Here is a 22,932-nt window from a genome sequence, read left to right as displayed (position 1 = left end):
TGATATTGTACTGCAAAGTTCTATGAAGAGGATAGAAAAAAATTACAGAAGGACCTTAATATACTGTCTTTACAAAGTTGGCACATAAATGGCTAACAAAGTTCAAAGGTAAACATGTTAGGAAAAAGACAGATTCTGCAGAAAGTGCAAAGACAATTGGCAAGAGTGATACCACAGAAACGATTGTCAAGTTAGCTCTCTTCGATCGAGGTATAATAAGTCTGAGGGGTTACCCTTAAGGGTTTCTACAATTGTGAAAGATTTTGATAGAGTGAAGAGAAAATATGAAAGCAAGATGCGGGAAATCTGAGCTAAAACAAAGTGCTGGAAAAAATCAGCAGGTCTGGCAGCGTATATGGAGAGAGAAAAATAGAGTTAATATGGAGTTAAACCTGACATCTTCTGAATAGTTCCCTATTTCTATCTCCACAGACTTGCCAGAACTGGCGAGTTTGAGCACTTCCTGTTTTTATTTCATCGACAATGTTTTCACTTGTGGGGAAGGACATATCTAGATGCCATCCATGTAGGACACTCACCAAGAAATCCAGTTGTAGAATTCAGAACAAAATTCATCACTCAGTGTGGTAAACATGTAAAACTCAGTAACATCAGGAGTGAATCATCATAGAATCCCTACAATGTGGAAGCAGGTCATTTGGCCGATCAAGTCGTGCTGACCCTCTGAAGAGCATGCCACCCAAATCCACCCTATCCTTGTAATCCTGCATTTTCCATTGCTAACCACCAAACCTGCATATCTCTGGACATCATGGGCCATTTAGCATAGCCAATTTAGCTAACCTGCACATGTTTGAACTGTGGGAGGAAACAGGAGCACCCCTCGGAGGAAACCTGGGGAGAATGTGTAAACTCCACACAGCCAGCCTCTCATGGGTAGAATCGAACCTGGGTCCCTCATGCTGAGAGGCAGCAGTGCTAACTACTGATGCGCCATACCTCCCTGAATTTAAATACCACCATCTGCCATGGTGGAATTTGAACCTGGGTCCCCAGAACATTAGATGAGTTGCTGGATTAATAGTCTAGTGATAATATCACCAAGCCATGACTTTGTGCTTTAAAGCAAATTGTATCAGTTTAAGGTGAAGCTTGGCAACTATGTGAGAGAGAAGGGAACAGAGAAAATGTAATTACCAGTGTAAATGGCAGCATGAATTGATTGGGCTGAATGGTCTGTTTCTGTGCTGTACTTTCTAGGCTGTGCAAGAATATCAGATTTCCTTCTTTATCAGATATTAGTAAATCAGTTGACTTTTTAAACCACAAACCAGTAGTATCTTGATCAATGTTCCTGATACCAAGTACATAGAACATAGAACATAGAAGAATACAGCGCAGTACAGGCCTTCGGCCCTCGATGTTGCGCCGATCCAAGCCCACCTAACCTACACTAGCCCACTATCCTCCATATGCCTATCCAATGCCCGCTTAAATGCCCATAATGAGGGAGATAAAAACAATGACTGCAGATGCTGGAAACCAGATTCTGGATCAGTGGTGCTGGAAGAGCACAGCAATTCAGGCAGCATCCGAGGATAGGCAAAATCAACATTTCGGGCAAAAGCCCTTCATCAGGAAACTGATGAAGGGCTTTTGCCCGAAACGTCGATTTTGCCTGTCCTCGGATGCTGCCTGAATTGCTGTGCTCTTCCAGCACCACTGATCCATAATGAGGGAGAGTCCACCACTGCTACTGGCAGGGCATTCCATGAACTCACGACTCGCTGAGTAAAGAACCTACCCCTAACATCTGTCCTATACCTACCCCCCTTAATTTAAAGCTATGCCCCCTTGTAATAGCTGACTCCATACATGGAAAAAGATTCTCACTGTCGACCCTATCTAAACCCCTAATCATCTTGTACACCTCTATCAAGTCACCCCTAAATCTTCTTTCCTCCAATGAAAACAACCCCAAGCGCCTCAGCCTTTCCTCATACGATCTTTCTACCATACCAGGCAACATCCTGGTAAACCTCCTCTGCACCCGTTCCAGTGCCTCCACATCCTTCCTATAGTATGGCAACCAAAACTGCACACAATACTCCAGATGCGGCCGCACCAGAGTCTTATACAACTGCAACATGACCTCAGTACTCCGGAACTCAATTCCTCTACCAATAAAAGCCAGTACTCCATATGCCTTCTTCACCGCACTATTTACCTGGGTGGCAACTTTCAAAGATCTGTGTACATGGACACCAAGATCCCCCTGCTCATCCACACTACCAAGTATCCGACCATTAGCCCAGTACCCCATCTTTTTGTTACTCTTACCAAAGTGAATCACCTCACACTTAGCTACATTGAACTCCATTTGCCACCTTTCTGCCCAGTTCTGCAGCTTATCTATATCCCGCTGTAACCTGCCACATCCTTCCTCAATGTCTACAACTCCTCCGACTTTCGTATCATCCGCAAACTTGCTCACCCAACCTTCTAACCCCTCCTCCAGGTCATTTATAAAAATGACAAACAGCAATGGTCCCAAAACAGATCCTTGCGGAACACCGCTAGTGACGGCACTCCAAGATGAACCTTTGCTATCAACTACTACCCTCTGTCTTCTTCCAGCCAGCCAACTCCTAATCCAAACCTCCAACTCACCCTCAATGCCATACCTCCGTATTTTTTGCAGTAGCCTACCATGGGGAACCTTATCAAACGCCTTACTAAAATCCATATACACCACATCTACCGCTTTCCCCTCGTCCACCTCCTTAGTCACCTTCTCAAAGAATTCAATAAGGTTTGTGAGGCATGACCTGCCCTTCACAAAACCATGCTGACTATCCTTGATCACATTATTCCTATCCAGATGTTCATAAATCCTATCCCTTACAATTCTCTCTAAGATTTTGCCCACAACAGAAGTGAGACTCACCGGCCTATAGTTACTAGGGTTATCCCTACTCCCCTTCTTGAACAAGGGAACCACATTTGCTAGCCTCCAATCTTCTGGCACTACTCCTGTAGACAACGAGGACATAAAAATCAAGGCCAATGGTTCTACATGTTTTAATGAACTGAATTTAAATTCCCCTCTGGTAAGATTTGCACACGTGTTGTTAACCCAGACCTCTGGACTACTAGGCAAAAATGAAGACTACAGATGCTGGAGATCAGAGTCGAGAGTGTGGCGCTGGAAAAGCACAGCAGGTCAGGCAGCAGCCGAGGAGCAGGAGAATCAAAGTTTCGGGCCAAAACACTTCATCAGCCATTCCTGATGAAGGCCTTTTGCCCGAAACTTTGATTCTCCTGCTCCTCGGATGCTGCCTGGCTTGCTGTGCTTTTCTAGCGCCACATTCCCGACTATGGATTCCTAGTCCACTGATATGACCACTATCCGAGTCCACTAATAAAGCTCAAGTACCATTTATATTGCAGTGACACACTAGACAGAATCTAGTCAGGCCAAACATACATCCTGTCAGGCCAAACAGTTACAGCGGTAGGGATGCCAATCTTCTGGGAATTGAAGAAAGCTTGGCATTTATCGAACACTTTTTTTTCTAACCAGCCGGCATTGCAATGTGCTTTAAAGCCAATTAAGTACGTTTTGAAGAGCAGTTGCTGTTATTACATGGGATGTGCAGCAGTTAATTTGCACTCAACAGACTCCCACTTAGAGGAATGTGACAACGACTAAATAACAAGGTTTCAGTGATTTCGATTGAGGGATAAATGTTGGCCAGCATACTATCGACAGCTGCCACACTTTTCATCAAAACAATGCCGTTGGACCCTTCATATCCAACCAAGCATGTAGGTGAGGCCGTGTTTGTGTGTCTCATCTAAAAGACAGCACATCTGACAGTGCAGAGCTCCCAGAGTACTGCTCTGGACTCGGCTGTAATCTTGTGTACCTGAGCTGCAAGACAAGACTTCAACCCAGAAACTTGGGTTTCAGATCATGGCAAGTCTGCTGGCAATAAGCCACAAGACTGAAAGCACGGCCAATGCTTTGAGCAATGCAGGGGTAAAATCAAAAGGAGGTTGAAAACATTCTACCTTCCTCAACTAAATTCCTTTAATATTTTTGTTTATTTATAAGAATAATGGAGTAGGGAGGAAGTCTTTTGCAGAGCATTTGAAGACAAAACATCAGGTGATGAAACTTCCAGAAGCACTCTGAAGTAGAGTTGGAAGTGCTGTTGTACAGCGGAATGCAGTTAGAGGTTCAGTAACAAATCCTGTCATGCCTCATTGTTCCAGACACAGGGTCACTCAGACAGAACAAGGGCAGTAACAGATGCTCTCAGGCCTCACTGTAACAGATAGTGTTGGGCTAACAGTGACAGTGACAAATCCTTCTGGCCTCCCTGCTAAATGCAAGCTGAACCTTCGACAGATTGATATTAATAAATCCTTTGATTTATCTGTTGCAGACACAGCTATTTCAGTAGACAGAGACACTATATATGCTCTCAAGTCTCCTTTCACTAGCTAGCCCACACCACTTAAAAGTGGGTGTCAGCCAAGATTGGGACAGTTTGTGATGACACCAACGGTCAAATAGCTGACTGTGATTCACTGTCTAAGCTTACAATTGAAGAATGAGTAATTGGATCAGGGTCTGGTGTCTTTTGCATTCTAAACCCAGCTAGAGATGTTACTTTTAGGGGGTTAGATGGTGGAGAACATCAGTCAATACAAAGCACTCACACTCGGCTAAAATGCCGCTTTACCTTTCCCAGTAAATCTTTGTGCTTTACACGTAGACAGTGAAAGAAAGAAAAATTGCCAAAGCAAATTTTTGGCAGACTGAAGTCTGAGCGAGAAGGCTGGAAAAATGTTTTATTTCAACATTTATTAGCTAAGTGCTGAGTTTTTCCTCCGCTGTCCCTTGACTTTGCTGCAGTCTGAGTAATTTATCGCCAATCAATATTAGAACAAAACGTCCTGCTGCTTTGAATGCAGCCCCTGACGCCACTGCCATTTTCAGTACAGACAAAAAAATGGGAAGGTTAAAAGGGAAAGAAAGAACGAAGAAACAAATGCAAAATAAGAAAGCAAAAGGGAGAAAGAAGGAACAAACAAAAAAACATGAAAGAAAGGTATTTTTTCATTGCTCATGATTTCTGATCATCCTAAGGTACACAACGACCAAGGAACTCCCTTTCAAATGTCGTCACTGTTGCAATCTACGGAATGAGCAATGACCAACTGACAATGAGAAAAGACTCATTGCCTGAGCCCCTAAGTCTGTGCACCATTTACAAGACAAGGCAGGTGTGTGATAGAATACTCCCCACTTGCCTGGATGGGTGCAGCTCCAACAACACAAGAAACTTGACACCATCCAGGCCAATGCAGTCTGCTTGACTTACACCTTCTCTACCACCTTACAAATCACTCCCTTCATCACCGACATACTGTGGCAGCAGTGTGTACTGTGTACAAGATGACTACAAAATCTCACCAAGGCTCCTCCAACAGCATCTTCCAAACCCACAACGTGAGACTCATCATGAAGGACAAAGGCAGCAGACACATGGGAAATCACTCCCTGCAAGTTCTCCTTCAAATCACATACCATCCTGATCTGCAAGTGTATTCCTTCCTTCAACGCTGCTGGCTCAAAATCCTGGAAATCCCTTCTGAACAGTAAAGAAATTAAGGGTTATAGTGAGCAGGAGGGTAAGGAGAGCTGAGTCCACAAAAGATACAGTCCAGATCTTATTGAATGGCAGAGCAGGCTCAATGGGCCAGATGGCCTACTCCTGCTCCCAGTTCTTATTATGATTTTGTAAAAGCAGCACGGATGCTCATACACTTCAAGGACTGCAGCTATATAAGAATGCAGCTCACTACCACCTTCTCAGGGGCAAAGAAGGATGGGAAATAAATGCTGGCCCACGTAGCGATATCTACATCCTGTGAATGAGCTTTTAAAAAACTCATGCGACTCAAAAGGTAGCATTTCCCAAATATATGGATCTGAGAGTTTTGACAACAAAGTCATTTTTTTTCATTTAAATGCCACCCATACCATTCCAAGGCTTCATATGAACACAAGCGGCCTCAAAAGGTTGACACTGAGCCAAAGGAGGCGGCATTGCGTCACATGATTACATGCTTGGTCTATGGATAGATTTTAAGGGGCATCTGTAAAGGACATGGGAGAGGTGTAGAGACAGAGAGATTAAGGGAGGGAATTCCAGATACTTAAAGCTCACCAGATGGGAGAATGACTGCCAGCGGTGGGGTGAACTAAAGCAGCAAACAAACAAGAGGTCAGGGTTAACATGGGTTATAGGGCTAGAACCGCTTACAGAGTTACAGAAGGTAAGGTGATACATCTGCTGTTAGTGATTATAGTGGGAACTGGAGAGATTACACAGCCTGAAAAGTGTCCCTTCTTTTCTGTTCAAAGAAGAGTACATCCATAGTTTCTGCCCATTCCATGCAGGAACCACTAAAATGGGTATTGAAATCAATACAGTAACTGCATTGGACAATTCATAACATATACAGTAAATGAACACAGCAAAACAAATCAATATAATAAATAACCAAATAGAAACTATCAGTCTAACAATTGAATGCAAAACACAATCTAATCAATACAGAAATTTACCACAGTCAAACACTAATCAATGTGGTATCTAGCACTAGAAAATCTTTGATCAATAATGTACATGAACCCAGAAAAATAATAATCTATATAGTAATTGACCTCAGATAGACCATCAACATAGTAACTGCGTCAAGATAGACCCTAGACAAAACTGATCTCAAGACAGGCCCTAATCAATACAGTAACTGACCCCTGAAAGACCACCATCAATATAGCAACAGACCCCAAAAAGAATTTAATCAATACAGCAACTAGTCCAAGACAGACACTTATCAATAAAGTATTTCACTCCAGAAAGATATGAATCAATGTAGTAACTGAACACAGAGAGACACTAGCCAATAAAGTTTTTCACCTCAGACAGTCCCTAATCAATAGAACACATGTGGAACTCTGAAAAAAGGGCTCTTGTGGAGTGGTGGTCGTGACCCTACTTCTGGGACAGGAGGCCTGGGTTCAAGTCCCATCTGCTCCAGAGATGTGTCATAAAATCTCAACAGGTTGCTTCAAAAGATTTATAAACAAGAAAACATCATAATTAATATAATTATGAATCATTGTAATACCTGATCTCAGACAGAACTTAACCAATACAGCAACTGACTCATGTTAGAACCAAGTCATATAGCAGCTGATACTAGATTAATGATAATCAATAGAGTAACTCAGCCCAGACAAATCTGCATCACTACAGTCACTCAGGAACTGACCCCAGACAGACTCCAATCAATATAAAAACTGAAGCCAGACAGACTGTAATCAATATAACTGACCACTGACAGATGGTCATCAATATAGTAACAAACTGCAGACAGAGCAGAATATATTTACTAACTGACCTCAGACAGACCCTAATCAACACAGCACATGAAACCAGACGTCAATATGGGAACTGACCCAGCACAGACACAAATCAATTCGGTAATTTATCCCAGACAGACTATAATTACGATCATAAATGGTTCCAAATAGACATCAATCAATATAGTAACTGACCTAGGACAGACAGGGGTTAATATCATAACTGGCTTCAACCAAACCCTCATCAATGTAGTACCCAACCCCAGACAGAACACACAATCAATAAACGTCACAAAAATAAACAATAATGTACTTAACTCAGAATGACCACAACCAATAATGTAAGTGACCCGAGACAAATGCTAATCAATATAACTCCTGATGGACCCATAATCAGGTAACTGATCCCAGACAGATGAAAATCAATATAGTAACTGAACCCTAGCAGACCGTAAACAATATAGTAAATGAACCCAGATACACCCTAGTCAATCTAGTCACTGAGCCCAGACAGACCCTGATTAATAGTTAATAAAACACGAGTAGACTCTGATCAATATAATAATTGATCTGGGACAAACTCATCTCAATATATTAATGGATCCCAGCCAGACTCCCAATAAAGTGACTGACTCTAGACAGACCCTAATCAATAAATTAATTGACCCGGATAGGTCTTAATAAAGCAAATCACTCCAGAGAGAACCTAACCAATATAGTGAGTCAGACACTAGTCAATATAGTAACTGATGAAATGTAGACCCCAATATGTCAAATCCACATATAGAACATATAACAATACAGCGCAGAGCAGGCCCTTCGGCCCTCGAAGTTGCACCAACCTGTGAACTATTCTCAGCTCATCCCCCTACAGTATCCCAAAATCATCCATGTGCTTATCCAAGGATTGTTTAAATCTCCCTAATGTGGCTGAGTTAACTACATTGGCAGGTAGGCATTCCATGCCCTTCCCACTCTCTGCGTAAAGAACCTGCCTCTGACATCTGTCTTAAATCTATCACCTCAATTTGTAGTTATGCCCCCTCATATAAGCTGACGTCATCATCCTAGGAAAAAGACTTTCACTGTCTACCCTATCTAATCCTCTGATCATCTTGTAACCTCTACCCCTATAACCTTTAGTCTTCTCGATAACAAGAATGTCAACCTCTGCCTTAAAACTATTGAAATATTCTATTTCCACTGCCTTTGGAGGAAGAGAGTTTCAAAGACTTACGGCCCTTTGAAAGTGAAGATTGTACCCCATCACTGTTTTAAATGGGTGTCACTTTATCTTTCAACAGCAGCCCTTAGTTCTAGATTCTCACACAAGAGATACATCCTCTCCACATTTACATCTGAGGATTTTACAGCTTTCAATCAAGTTGCGTTTTACTTTTCTAAATTCTAGAAAGTACAAACCAAGCTTGTCCACCTTTTCCTCATTCCAGGTGAAGTCTGGTAAACTTCTGAAGTTCTTTCAGCGTATCTACATCCTTCTTTAAATAAGGTAAATCAATACTGTGCACATTACTCCAGAACTGGGGGACCAGTGCCCTGTATAACTGAAGCACAAACTCCCTACTTTTGTACACAATTCCCTTCACAACAAATGACATTTTATGAGCTTTCCTAGTTACTTGTTGTATTTGCATACTAGCCTTTTCAAACAATAGTACACCCAGATTCCTCTGCATCGCAGAGTTCTGTAATTTCTCACCAATTAGATAAAATTCTTCTCTTTTATTCCTCCTGCCAAAATTGGCTATTACACATTTCTCAGATTATATTCCATTGGCCAAACTTTTTCCCACTTACCTGACCTATCGGTGTCTTTTGAAGCCTCCTTACGTGCACTCCACAACATACATTCCAACCTACCTTAGTGTCACCAGCAAATTTGGCAGCCATACCTTCCATCCCTTTATCCAAGTCATCTATATAAACTGTGAACTGTTGAGGTCCCAGCACTGATCCCACTGGCATGCAATTCATGGTTTCTCACAAATCAGAAAAGACCTGTTTGTGCCTGCTCCCTATTATTTGTGAATGGACCAATTTTCTATCTTTACCAATATGCTATCCTCTACACCATGAGCTTTTACTTTTTTGCAATAATGTTTGTTATGACACTTTACGAAATGTCATCTGGAAATCTAGATACAGGTCATTCTGCTATAACATGCCACAGTGTTCCTCTGTAACCTCACGCTATAGAAAGTTGTACTACAAAAATCCACTATAGAAAATTGCCATATCCGTTCAATAGAAAGTGCGCATTTTCCAAACAATGGCTACAATTCATCAATCACGTAATATCCAAATCGCATTGACGAAACGAGCGTCATACCAGAATGACTTGTATAGTATATTCACTGGTTCTCCTTAATCCACAGCACATTAATTCCTCATAGAACTCCAATCAAAGATTAAACATGATTTTCCTTCTCACAAAACCATGTTCGATTCTGCCTGATCTCCCTGAAGTTATCGAAGTGCCTTGCTATAGTTTCTAATGTTTTCCTGATGATAGATATTAAACTAACTGGGTTGTAGATTCCTGCTTTCAGTCTTCCACCTCTTTTGAATAAAAGAGTTATATTTGCTATCTTTCAATCTAAATAAACTTTCCCCAAATCAAGGGTGTTTTGGAAAAATTACAACCAATGCCTTTGATGGAATCTATGAAGATCTGGACAATTGTCAGTTTACAACTCCACCAATTTAATAGTACCACTTTCTGGTGATTGCAATTTTCCTGATTTTCTCCCTCCTGTCAGTTTTTATAAATTTACCATCACTTCTGGGATAATACTTATATCCTCTTATAATGAAGAACAATACAAAATACACGTTCAATTCATCTGTCATCTCTTTATTTTCTATTATAAATCCCCGGACTCATGTTCCATAAGACCAAAGCTCACTTGGTTGCTTGTCTGTTTACAGGAATTACTGTCTGTTTTTACATTTCTGGCTAGCTTTCTTTTATACTCTAACTTGTTCCTCCTTACTGATCTTACAATAATTATTTGCTTTATAAAATATTTTTCCCAACTTACTAATCTGCTACTTATTTTGACATAATTATGTGCTTTTCCCTTAAGCTTGCTACCTTCTTTAACCTTTCCAGTTAATCACAGGTAGGGGTCCATCTGTTCAAATTTTTCTTATTTGCTTAATGTATCTATTCTGTGTATTCTGAAATATCCCCTTAAATGTCTGCACTGCATCTCTATTTGCCCATACTTTGACCAGATTTGCCAATTCACATCAGTTAGCTTTGCTTTCATGTCCTCATACAAGCCCTTATTTAAAAAGAGATCTTGGATCCATTCCTCTTTCTCTCAATGAACGTAAAATTCAGTCATGTTGTGCAAACTACGACAGCCTTCACTATGAAATTATTCATTAATCCCATCTCAATACATAACGCCCGATTTTGTACTGGCTGCTGTTTAGTTGTCTCAGAATATGCAGGTCTAAGAAATTATTATGAATCATTCTACAAAATCCTCATTGAGGCCCCCTTTGTCAATTTCTTTTCTCGACTAAACATCTTATGGCCTCGGTGTCAAACTCAATTATCTGTTCCTTCATGGTGCACCCTATCACATGGTAAGGTAGGGGGCCTATATACCACTTCCACGAGTGACTATGTGCCTTTATAATTTCTCATCTCCACCCAAACTGTTTCATTACCCATATTTCCTAAGCATAGGTCATTCCTCTCTGTCATGTTAACATCATATTAACTAGGAGACCCACCTGCCACCTTCTTCTATCTTCCAACCTGTCCAAATATCCTACCACCTTAAATATTCAGGTGCCAACCACGTCATGGTGGAATCATGTCTCTCTATATAGTAAGTGACCGCAGAGAGACCCTAACCAATATAGTCACTGACCGAAAACAGACAGCAATCATTATAGTAATTCCCCCAGACAGTCCCTCAAAGTTGTAACTGATCTGGGAAAAGCACAAATAAAAATAGTAACTCAATGCAGACAGACCAAGCTCAATGTACTGACTGATGCCAGAAAGATGACGATCAATATTGTAAAGATCCCAGGCACCTTAATCAAAACTGTAATGACCACAGAAAGACACAATAAATACAATAACTAACCAGACAGACTATGATCAGTATAGTAACCGATTCCAGATGGACTCTAATCGATATAGTACCCAAACTTAGATCCTAACTGACCTCAAACAAGAATTGAAATTACTGGAAAAACTGATGGAGAGTCATAGAGTCATAGAGATGTACGGCATGGAAACAGACCCTTCAGTCCAACCCGTCCATGCCGACCAGATATCCCAACCCAATCTAGTCCCACCTGCCAGCACCCGGCCCATATCCCTCCAAACCCTTTCTATTCATATACCCATCCAAATGCCTCTTAAATGTTGCAATTGTACCAGCCTCGAAAACATTCTCTGGCAGCTCATTCCATACACGTACCACCCTCTGTGTGAAAATGGTGCCCCTTAGGTCTCTTTTATATCTTTCCCTTCTCACCCTAAACCTATGCCCTCTAGTTCTGGACTCCCCGACCCCAGGGAAAAGACTTTGTCTATTTATCCTATCCATGCCTCTCATAATTTTGTAAACTTCTATAAGGTCACCCCTCAGCCTCCGACGCTCCACGGAAAACAGCCTCAGCCTGTTCAGCCTCTCCCTATAGCTCAGATCCTCCAAACCTGGCAACATCAGTGTCAATCTTTTCTGAACCCTTTCAAGTTTCACAACATCTTTCCAATAGGAAGGACACCAGAATTGCACGCAATATTCCAACAGTGGCCTAACCAATGTCCTGTACAGCTGCAACATGACCTCCCAACTCCTGTACTCAATACTCTGACCAATAAAGGAAAGCATACCAAACGCCTTCTTCACTATCCTTTCTCCCTGCGACTCCACTTTCAAGGAGCTATGAACCTGCACTCCAAGGTCTCTTTGTTCAGCAACACTCCCTAGGACCTTACCATTAAGGTGTATAAGTCCTGCTAAGATTTGCTTTCCCAAAATGCAGCACCTCGCATTTATCTGAATTAAACTCCATCTGCCACTTCTCAGCCCATTGGCCCATCTAGTCCAGATCCTGTTGTAATCTGAGGTAACCCTCTTCACTGTCCACTACACCTCCAATTTTGGTGTCATCTGCAAACTTACTAAGTGTACCTCTTATGCTCGCATCCAAATCATTTATGTAAATGACAAAAAAGTAGAGGGCCCAGCACCGATCCTTGTAGTACTCCACTGGTCACAGGCCTCCAGTTGGAAAAACAACTCTCCACCACCACCCTCTGTCTTCTACCTTTGAGCCAGTTCTGTATCCAAATAGCTAATTCTCCCTGTATTCCATGAGATCTAACCTTGCTAATCAGTCTCCCATGGGGAACCTTGTTGAACGCCTTACTGAAGTCCATATAGATCACATCTACTGCTCTGCCCTCATCAATCTTCTTTGTTACTTCTTCAAAAAAACTCATTCAAGTTTGAGAGACATGATTTCCCGCACACAAAGCCATGTTGACTATGCCGAATCAGTCCTTGCCTTTCCAAATACATATACATCCTGTCCCTCAGGATTCCCTCCAACAACTTGCCCATCACCGAGGTCGGGCTCACTGGTCTACAGTTCCCTGGCTTGTCTTTATCACCCTTCTTAAACAGTGGCACCACTTTTGCCAACCTCCAGTCTTCCGGCACCTCACCTGTGACTATCGATGATACAAATATCTCAGCAAGAGGTCCAGAAGTCACTTCTCTAGCTTCCCACAGAGTTCTCGGGTACACCTGATCAGGTCCTGGGGATTTATCCACCTTTAACCGTTTCAAGACATCCAGCACTTCCTCCTCTGTAATCTGGACATTTTGCAAGATGTCACCATCTATCTCCCTACAGTCTATATCTTCCATATCCTTTTCCACAGTACATACTGATGCAAAATATTCATTTAGTATCTTCCACCATTTTCTGTGGCTCCACACAAAGGCCACATTGCTGATCTTTGAGGGGCCCTATTCTCTCCCTAGTTACCCTTTTGTCCTTAATATATTTGTAAAGCCCCTTTGGATTCTCCTTAATTCTATTTGCCAAAGCTATCTCATGTCCCCGTTTTGCCCTCCTGATTCCCTCTTAAGTATACTCCTACTTCCTTTATATTCTAAGGATTCACTCGATCTATCCTGTCTATACCTGACATATGCTTCCTTCTTTTCTTAACCAAACCCTCAGTTTCTTTAGTCATCCAACATTCCGTACACCTACCAGCCTTTCCTTTCACCCTGACAGGAATGTACTTTCTCTGGACTTTCATTATCTCATTTCTGAAGGCTTCCCATTTTCCAGCCGTCCCTTTACCTGCGAACACCTGCCTCCAATCAGCTTTTGAAAGTTCTTGCCTAATACCGTCAAAATTGGCCTTTCTCCAATTTAGAAATTCAACTTTTAGATCTGGTCTATCCTTTTCCATCACTATTTTCAAATGAATAGAATTATGGTCGCTGGCCCCAAAGTGCTCCTCCACTGACACCTCAGTCACCTGCCCTGCCTTATTTCCCAAGAGTAGGTCAAGCTTTGCACCTTCTCTAGTAGGTACATCCACATACTGAATCAGAAAATTATCTTGTACACACTTAAGAAATTCCTCTCCATCTAAACCTTTCACACTATGGCAGTCCCAGTCGATGTTTGGAAAGTTAAAATCCCCTACCATAACTACCCTATTATTCTTACAGATAGCTGAGATCTCCTTACAAGTGTCACCGGAATCGAAATGTTAAGTCTGCTTTCTCCCTACAGATGCTGCCAGACAGACCTGCTGAGTTTCTCCAGCAATTTCTGTTTTTGTTTCAGATTTCCAGCATCCACAGACCTTTGTTTTATTTCAGTAAATGACCCCAGACAGGCACATATTAATCTAGTAAGCGACTCCAGTAAGATCAAAAACAATATAGGTATCGACATTAGTCAGCCACTAAACAACGTAGATACCAACCAAAATCCAGGACCAATTGATACAGTAACTGAACACACATAGATCCTCACCAAAAGAATTTCTGAATATAGACATATCCTCACCAGAGTAAGTGAAAACAGCCAGATCCTCATCAATTGAGTAACTGAACACAGACAGATCCTCACCCAGCAGTAACTGAACATGGACAGATCCTCATCAATAGAGTAACTGAATGCAGACAGATCATAATCGACATAATGACTGACCCAAGATATGCCTTAAACAATGTAATAACTAAACCCAGAAGAAACCTTATCAATACAAAATTAAGTCAAACCCAACAACTTTAATTACTGACCCCAGGCTGATATTCAATTCAAGAGAATGGCAATCAAAATAGTAACAGCCCCAGAGGGACCCAATTCAATGTGGTAACTAGGGAATAGAGAAACAGGAAAGGTACTGGGCAGTGCAATGTCACTGGACTACTAATCCAGACTCACGATAATGCCCTAAATAGCAGATTATAAAAGACATGGGATGGCTCTAATTAATATGCTAACTGAGCCCCAATGGACCCTAACTAATATTGTAAATAACACCAGGCAGACCCTAGTCAATACAGACAAATCATAAGCAATATAATTATTGAACCCAGATCATCTCTAATCAATATAGACAGACCTCAATCAATATAATAACTGACCACAGACAGACCCTAATCACAGTTCCAACAGAGCTGACACAAACGCTAATCAATATTCTAAATAACAACAAATAACTGACACCAGACAGTCTCAAATCAATATCATAACTGGTACCAGACAGACACCAAGCAATATAGTAACTTATCTTAATCGATATAGTAAAGAACCCAGATAGACCCTAATCAATAAGCAACTGATGGTAGACAAGCACAAATCAATATAGTCAAAAAACCCAAATCAATACAGCAGCTGACCTCAGAGAGACAAATCAATACAGTAACATGTGGCAGACAGACCATAATCATTATAGTAAAGAGCTCAGATACACTCTAATCAATATAGCAAATGAAAAGAGATGGACCCTAAACAATATAGTAACTTACCCAAGACAGACCCTAATCAAAGTGAATGACAGCAGACATTCACTAATGAATATAGTGAGTGATCCAAGACAGTACACTTGCAATGTAGTAACTCATCCCAAACAGATTTTGATCAATATTGTATCCGACTCCAGTGAGACACTAATCAATATTATAACTGATCCCAAACAGACACTAACCAATATCATATCTGATCTTAGATACTCCCCAGTCCATATAACAACAAACCAGACTGACTAAACAACATAAAGTTACGAAGGTTCAAAATATATTTTTAATATTTGAAAGCTTGGATTTTGAAGTGAGGGAATTATATAGATTTAAGTTTAATTTGTATTTCTTTATTGTGTTGCTAAGAAGGGAGACATTTTTACGTTCCATTTTAGAGATGTTCTGAGTGTGGTGTTGGGGTGGCTGGATGTTTGTTTTCTTTACGTGCATTTAAATAAGATCTTAAAGCCCTTAAGGTGAATGGATCAACAACTTACACTGCAGAAATTCATCTAAGATCCTTAGACAGCATCTTCCAAACCCACAACCACTATAATCTCAAAAGGTAAGGGCAGCAGATCTAGATTAGATTAGATTCCCTACAGTGTGGAAACAGGCCCTTCAGCCCAACCAGTCCACACCCACCCTCCAAAGAGTAACCCACCCAGACCCATTTCCCTCGGACTACCGCACTTAACACTATGGACAATTTAGCATGGCCAATTCACCTGACCTCACATCTTTGGACTGTGGGAGAAAACCGGAGGAAACCCACGCAGACACGGGGAGAATGGCCAAACTCCACACAGACAGTCACCTGTGGCTGGAATCGAGCCTGGGACCCTGGTGTTGTGAGGCTGCAGTGCTAACCACTGAGCCACTGTGCTGCCTAATGCGATATATGGGAACATCACCATCTGCAGACTCCCCTCTAAGCCACTCAACTTCCTCAGTTGGAAATATTTCACCATTGCTTCACTGTCACTGAGATAGAATCATAGAACTCTCTCCCTAACAACATTGTGGGTCTACCGTGAATGGACTTCAGCAGTTCAAGAGGGTAGCTCACCACCACCTTCCCAAGAGCAATTCGGGACAGGCAATTAATGGCCCAGCTGGCAATGCCCACATACCATTAGTGAATAAAAGGAAGAAAATATCAAAAACAAAAGGGAGAGAGAGAAAGAAAACTTCTGTTTCCACATGGCAGGGGTCCAGCAGCACAAAGTCAGCACAGTCCAGAAGAAGGTTAGCACGGTGTTATTTTCGGTCAGAGAAGAGGTCCTTAACAGCAGAAGTTCTATCAATAGCAGTATCCAAAATAGTCAGGGTTAGGAAAAAAAATTTCTGAAGAAAATTCAGAACCAAAAGGCTGTCGAAGACATGAAGTTGACAAAACCATGTTAAAAAATAAGACCTGAGTTAGCAGTTTAAGGGTCCCAGAGCAACATATTAGCTAAAGAAAACAACATTAAATGAATGCAGAAATTTGTTAAGCAGAAACCTATTCAAGATTTCCCAGCTGTTCAAGATCCTTTCGTTGTTTTTTTTGTGTAGCAAGTTTTTAAGTCATTTTGTAATAAGAATGCACTGGCAGCCTCTTGTGAATACGTTCAGTGTCTGACCTCCACAATAAACAAAAAGCCAAACAAAACTTACGGTCTATCAAGACAGGTAATATTCCGGAATCGGACTTGTCCAGTATTATTGTCAGCTGGGATCACAACAATAAAAACTAACTTCAGAAAACCATGAAGCAATGCAGTACCAGACCCTAACCATATGCAAGTTTGCAAACAAGGAGCAAGAATGGGTCACTTGACCCTTTGAGTCTGTTTTAACCTCAACTCCTGCATAATCGCTGATAATCTTTCACCCCCTTTGGCAATCAAGAATCTATCTACCTCTGCCTTAAAAATATTTAAATATTCTCTATCTCCTGCTTTTTGATCTTACATAAAAGGTAGTTATGGGAGAGGTTAAACAATATTATAACTAACCCCAGAGAGTCACACATCAATATTATAAATGATCACAGATAAACTGATAATACAGATAACAAACATAGTAACTGACATCACAGAGTCCCCACACTGTCGTGGCTGACCTTAGATTTCAATCCATATAGTAACTAAACTCAAGAAGACACTAGAAACTAATGCCAGACAGCCTGGAATCAATTCATCCAGGGATACCATATAGACTTAAATCAATACAGTAATTGGCTCTAATCAATATCATCAATGACACCAGACAAACCTTAATCAATATAGTACCTGATACCAGACATTTCTTAATCAATAGTAGTTACTGAACTCAGACACTCACTAAACAAAATAATAACTAACCTCAGAGAAACCCTAATTAATGCAGTAACTGACCTTGACACACCCTAATCAATAGAATAACTAACCGCAGATAGAAACTAATCAATGTAGTAACTTATAGAAGAGAGAACTTAGACCATACATGGTAAAATAACCAACCTGAGACTGTCACTAACCGATATATAAAGTGAACCTAGAGGGTGCAGAAAAGATTGACAAGGATGTTGCTGGGACTAAAGGGTTTGAGTTATAGAGAGGGGCTGAATAGGTTGGGGCTTTTTTTCCCCTGGAGCTTCAGAGGCTGAGGGGTAACCTTATAAGAGGTTTTTAAAATCATGAGGAACATGGATAAGGTGTGTGTGGGGGGGGGTGCGGTGGTCCAAACCTAGAGGGCATAGGTTTAAAGGTGACAAGGTAAAGATATAAAAGGGACCTAAAGAGTAACTTCTTCATGCAGAGAGTGGTGTGTGTATGGAATGAGCTGCCAGAGGAAGTGGTGGAGGCTGGTACAATTACAACATTAAAAAGGTATCTGGATGGGCATTTGAATAGAAAGGATTTAGAGGAATATGGGCCATAAGCTGGCAAGTGGGACCAGATCAGTTTGGGTTGTCTGGTTGGCACATACAAGTTGGACCGAGGGTCTGTTTTGGTGTAGTATGACTCGTTGACTCTCGACAATCAATACAATACCTTACATAGTAAAATGCAATACCACATATCATGGATGTCATGCAAAACTGGAGTTAAGTCAGAAGGAAGGTGTGCTACTAGTTAGAATCACAGTGAGCACAAAAAAAAGATGGTTATGGCCATTCAAGGTAAATCACCTCCAGCAGCACCACTGTCAGAGTTGCTCAGGGTATTGTCTTTGACTCAACCATCTCCAACTACTTCAACAAAGACCTTCCCTCCAAAAAAGGTCAGAAGTGATGATCACCAATAATAAAGCCACCTTCACCAAGAATCTGGGAATTACTGCTGATCTCAAACTGAACTGGATCACCCACAGAAATAGTGTGGCTTCAAGAATAGGCCAAAAACTAGGAATTCTAAAACTAGTAACTGACCTCCAGCCTTCCCAATGCTGCCCACTATCTAAAAGGCCTGAGTCAGGAGTCTGATTAAATATTTCCACTTGCTTTGATGGATGCAGCTCCACAATGTTCAAGAGGTTCATCACAATCCTAAACAAAACAGTTTGCCAGATTGCAAACCATTTACCACCTTCACAGTGGCAGCATTGAGTATAATCTACAGCAACTCAACAAGGATCCTTCAACAGTATCTTCCAAACCCCTATCATCAAGAAAAAGAATCCCATGCACAGGAACATCACCACCAAGTTCTCCTCCAAGCCACTCACCACAATGACTTGGAACTAAGTCACCTCTCTTTCACTGTTGCTAGGTCAAATTCCTGGGACTCCCTCCCAATCAGCATTGTGGGTAAACCTACACCCCCATTAGCAGTTCAACAAAACAGCTCCCCACCACTTCCTCCAGAACAATTAAGGGTGAGTAATAACTTCTGGCCTAACCAGTAAAGGCCACATCCCATCGAAAGAAAACTGACCCCACATGACACTAATCAGTATAATAACTGACCACCAAATACTAATGTAGACAGTGACTGACCCCCAGACACGCCCGAATCAATATAATAACTGAGTGAGACATACCTTAATCAATAAATATAACAGACGCTAGACAATTAATATGTAGTAACAGAGCCCAGACGGACACTAATCAAGATGGTAACTGACACCAGAGAGACCCTAGACAATAAAGTAACCCAACCCAGACAGACCAAAAACAATAAATAAATTACATCAGACAAAACCTAATCAATACAGTAAGTGACCACAGACAGACCCCAATCAATATAGTTAGTAGACCTCAAGAAACCCTAACAAATATTGTTACTGAGCAGATCAGACCCTAATCAATAAACTAACTCAGAAAACTCACCCTAACCAATACAGTAACTGACCCAGACAGACACGAATTGGAATCTGCCGGGACTGTTGATATTTGTTTCCTTCAGTGTCGCTGAGTCAAACTCCCTTATTAATGACATTGTGGGTGTACTGACAGCAGTAGACCAGCAGCAGCTGAAGAAGGCAGTTTACCACCACCTTCTCATGAGCAACAAGGGACACGCAATAAATGCTGGCACAGTCAGTGACACCCACATCCCATGAGCGAAATAAAAATGTAAAATCAATACAGAAAGTGACCCCAGCAGATTCTGATTACTATAGTTTCTGAACTGCTGGATTTGGGGTACTCAGTAAGCATCCATGATTCCATGCAATTGCTCTTCCCCAATTGTTCCATAATCCATATCAGAGCTCCATGCCTGATATTGTTAATCTACAACCCAGTTCCTGAATTATTCTCTCTAAAAATCACCAACTTTATAGAATGGCCTCACAGCTGATATCCTTGGATTTTTAGTAGATCCTCCACCATGCGACGGTAATCCTGTGTAATAATCTCCTCTTGATTCAACCTGACAGTCCACCTCAGTTTACATCAAATATCCTATAGCTAATGCTTTCTGTTCATGTACAATAGCCAATTCGCTGTTAGATCTTTAGGGTCAGATAATACAGTGTGTTGAGTTTTGGCACTGTTGACCACAGAAATTATGGCTAACACGACAATGCAGTACCGAGGAAGCACAGCATTGTCAGAGGTACCATCTTCTCGATGGGGAATTAAACTGAAGTCTCTCCTGCCAGTTCAGTTGGATGCACAAGATTCCATTTTACCATTTTTTAGACTCTATTTTTCCTTCAATCAACATCACAAAAATCTGGTCATTACCACAATTGTGATTGTGAGTGTTTGCTGAGCACATACTGTCTGTTGCACTTCCTACATTACAACAGAGCACTCTCAAAACAAATACTGCACTGGCTGCAAAAAAAAGTAGAAATATCAAAACTAGGAGCAGGAGGAGGCCATTCAGCCCTTCGAGCCTGCTCTTCCATTCAATATGATCATGGCTGATCATCTACCTTAACGTCATATTCCCACTTTATATCAATACCCCTGTGTGCCTTTAAAATGAAAAATAATTAAGATTAAATCTGAAAATTAAAGCACACCCAGTGATCATGCAAAGTTCTAGACAAATGCAAGTTTCCTCTCTCAGTATCTGACTGCTTAGGACATGTTGCTGTACGGAACAGGACAGTCGATTTCTGAAGTTTTTCCTTCCATTGGAATGACATTGAGCATGAGCTACAAACTAGATCCTATGTGAGAGGTGGTGTCAGTGAAATATTTGAAATCCTGACAGGTTTGGGAGGGTAGAAGTTAAGAGGGTGTTTCCTCTAAAGGCTAGAGAATCTACAAGTAGGGATCACTGTCTTCCAATAAAGGAATGACCAAAATAGATATAGAAGGTTACGTGTGGAATAAAGAATACTCGCAATGCACAAATATATTATGTGTAATACCTTGCCTTTGACGTTCCCTATTATTGTATAATAACTCGTTTTCCTTATTGTAATTAATAAACTAGCTACTTAGTCTGGTATGACAATCGCATCCTTACATTTCCTAATATAAATATTACACTACTCTTCATACTTCCGATTATCCGTAAACAATCCATCCTTTATATTCCAAATGATACAGCACTATATGTTCTAAATAATAACCAAACCTGGCATTTCTATATCATTAGTAATAACTCAAGTATTCCATGAAATAACCCACCACTGGGATTCCGTATTCTGAAGAATTAATCATTCCGAAACTTCATATGCTATCTGTGTACCATTTTGTTCTGAATACCTATAGAAGGATAAGCTTGACTTCAGCAGGAGGGGACATACAATAAAGGCTCACGTATTGGTTTCCTGGGATGTGAGGGCTGCGTTTTGACAAGAGGGGTGAGTAGAATGGACCTTGCTCTGGAACTTTAGAAGAGTGAGAGGTGGTGTCAGTGAAATATTTGGAATCCTCACAGGGCTTGGGAGGGCTGAAGCTCAGAGGGTGTTTCCCTGAAAGGCTAGAGATTCCAGAAGCAGATGTCCCTGTCTCGCCACAAAGGAATGACCATTCAGGACTGAGGTGAGGAGAAGTTCCTCCATTCAGAATGGATTGTGGACCTTGGGAATTCTCTACCTCAGACGATGTTACATGTTCAATGATTGAATGTAATCAAGGTGGACAACAGTTGTCTCTTGGACTTGATGGACAGAATCTTAAAGGGGTCTGAGCCATGTTAGGGATAGTGAGATCAATGGAAGAATCAGCAACAAGTCTGGCAAGGCCATCTCGACATTGAGAATAACTCGCACCATAAAAACAAACAGTACAAAAGTGGCCCTTTGGCCCATTGAATTTCCACCACTACTGGTGCCTGCACAAGTCCACTTTCCCACATTAGGTCCACAGCCTTTGAATGTTAAGACACTTCAAGTGTTTATCTAAGTACCTTTTCAAAGGTTGTTACCTGCTTGATTGGTTACCTGCTTTAACAACCCTCCTAGGTAATGCACTCCAGAACTCCACCACCCTCTACGATCCTAAACAAATTCAATCAGGAAACAATAACAAGTCATTCCAGTTTGAAAAATCAAGAGGTGTAAGCATCACAAATAAAATGAAGATACTCAGCACCGAATCTAATGATCTTTGAAAAGTTTAAAGATTAATAAAAACACGGAAACTTTCAACTGCAAATCAGATTTTCTGATTCTGATTCCCATCGCAGCTCTGAAATACTGAATTCCAATTCATCACACACCATCTGAAGCTTGAACTCCATTTATTTTCAGCTCCCTGAATATTGACCATTTTTAATATTCTTTCACTGAATGTGAGTGTCACTGGCAGGTCCAACATCTGTTGCACATCCCTAATTGCCCCTTTGGAGGTGAGCCACCTTCCTGAACTGCTGCAATCTATATGGTGTCTGTTTGGTACAACTGAGATGCTTGCTAGGCCACTTCAGAGGGCTGTGAAGAGGCAGCCACATTGCTGTGGGTCTGGAGTCAGATGTAGGCCAGACTCGGTGAGGACAACAGTGGTGCCTTCTTTAAAAGGACACAAGTAAACCGGTGGATTTTTACAACAATCGACGATAATTTTCATGGTCATCCACCAGCTTTCAATTCCAGATTTAA

The 22,932-nt window shown here is 41.2% G+C and overlaps 1 long non-coding RNA gene across 9 annotated transcripts in view; it reads right to left on the bottom strand.

Annotated features, from left to right (window-relative positions):
• Positions 1 to 22,932, bottom strand: part of LOC122555422 (uncharacterized) — a 331,724-nt gene that overhangs the window by 172,148 nt on the left and 136,644 nt on the right. The window contains exon 4 of one of the 9 annotated variants that reach the window (XR_015758781.1): positions 22,276 to 22,332. The exons of the other annotated variants lie outside the window; for them this stretch is intronic. This is a non-coding gene — a long non-coding RNA (uncharacterized LOC122555422). The remainder of the gene's footprint in view (positions 1 to 22,275; positions 22,333 to 22,932) is intronic. 9 annotated transcript variants of the gene reach the window in all.

The sequence above is a fragment of the Chiloscyllium plagiosum genome, unplaced genomic scaffold (genome assembly GCF_037043375.1).
Source record: "Chiloscyllium plagiosum isolate Xiang-an unplaced genomic scaffold, Cpla_swu_hap1 HiC_scaffold_12, whole genome shotgun sequence".
NCBI classification, from domain to species: domain Eukaryota; kingdom Metazoa; phylum Chordata; class Chondrichthyes; order Orectolobiformes; family Hemiscylliidae; genus Chiloscyllium; species Chiloscyllium plagiosum.
This window is presented reverse-complemented; position numbering and strand designations above follow the sequence as displayed.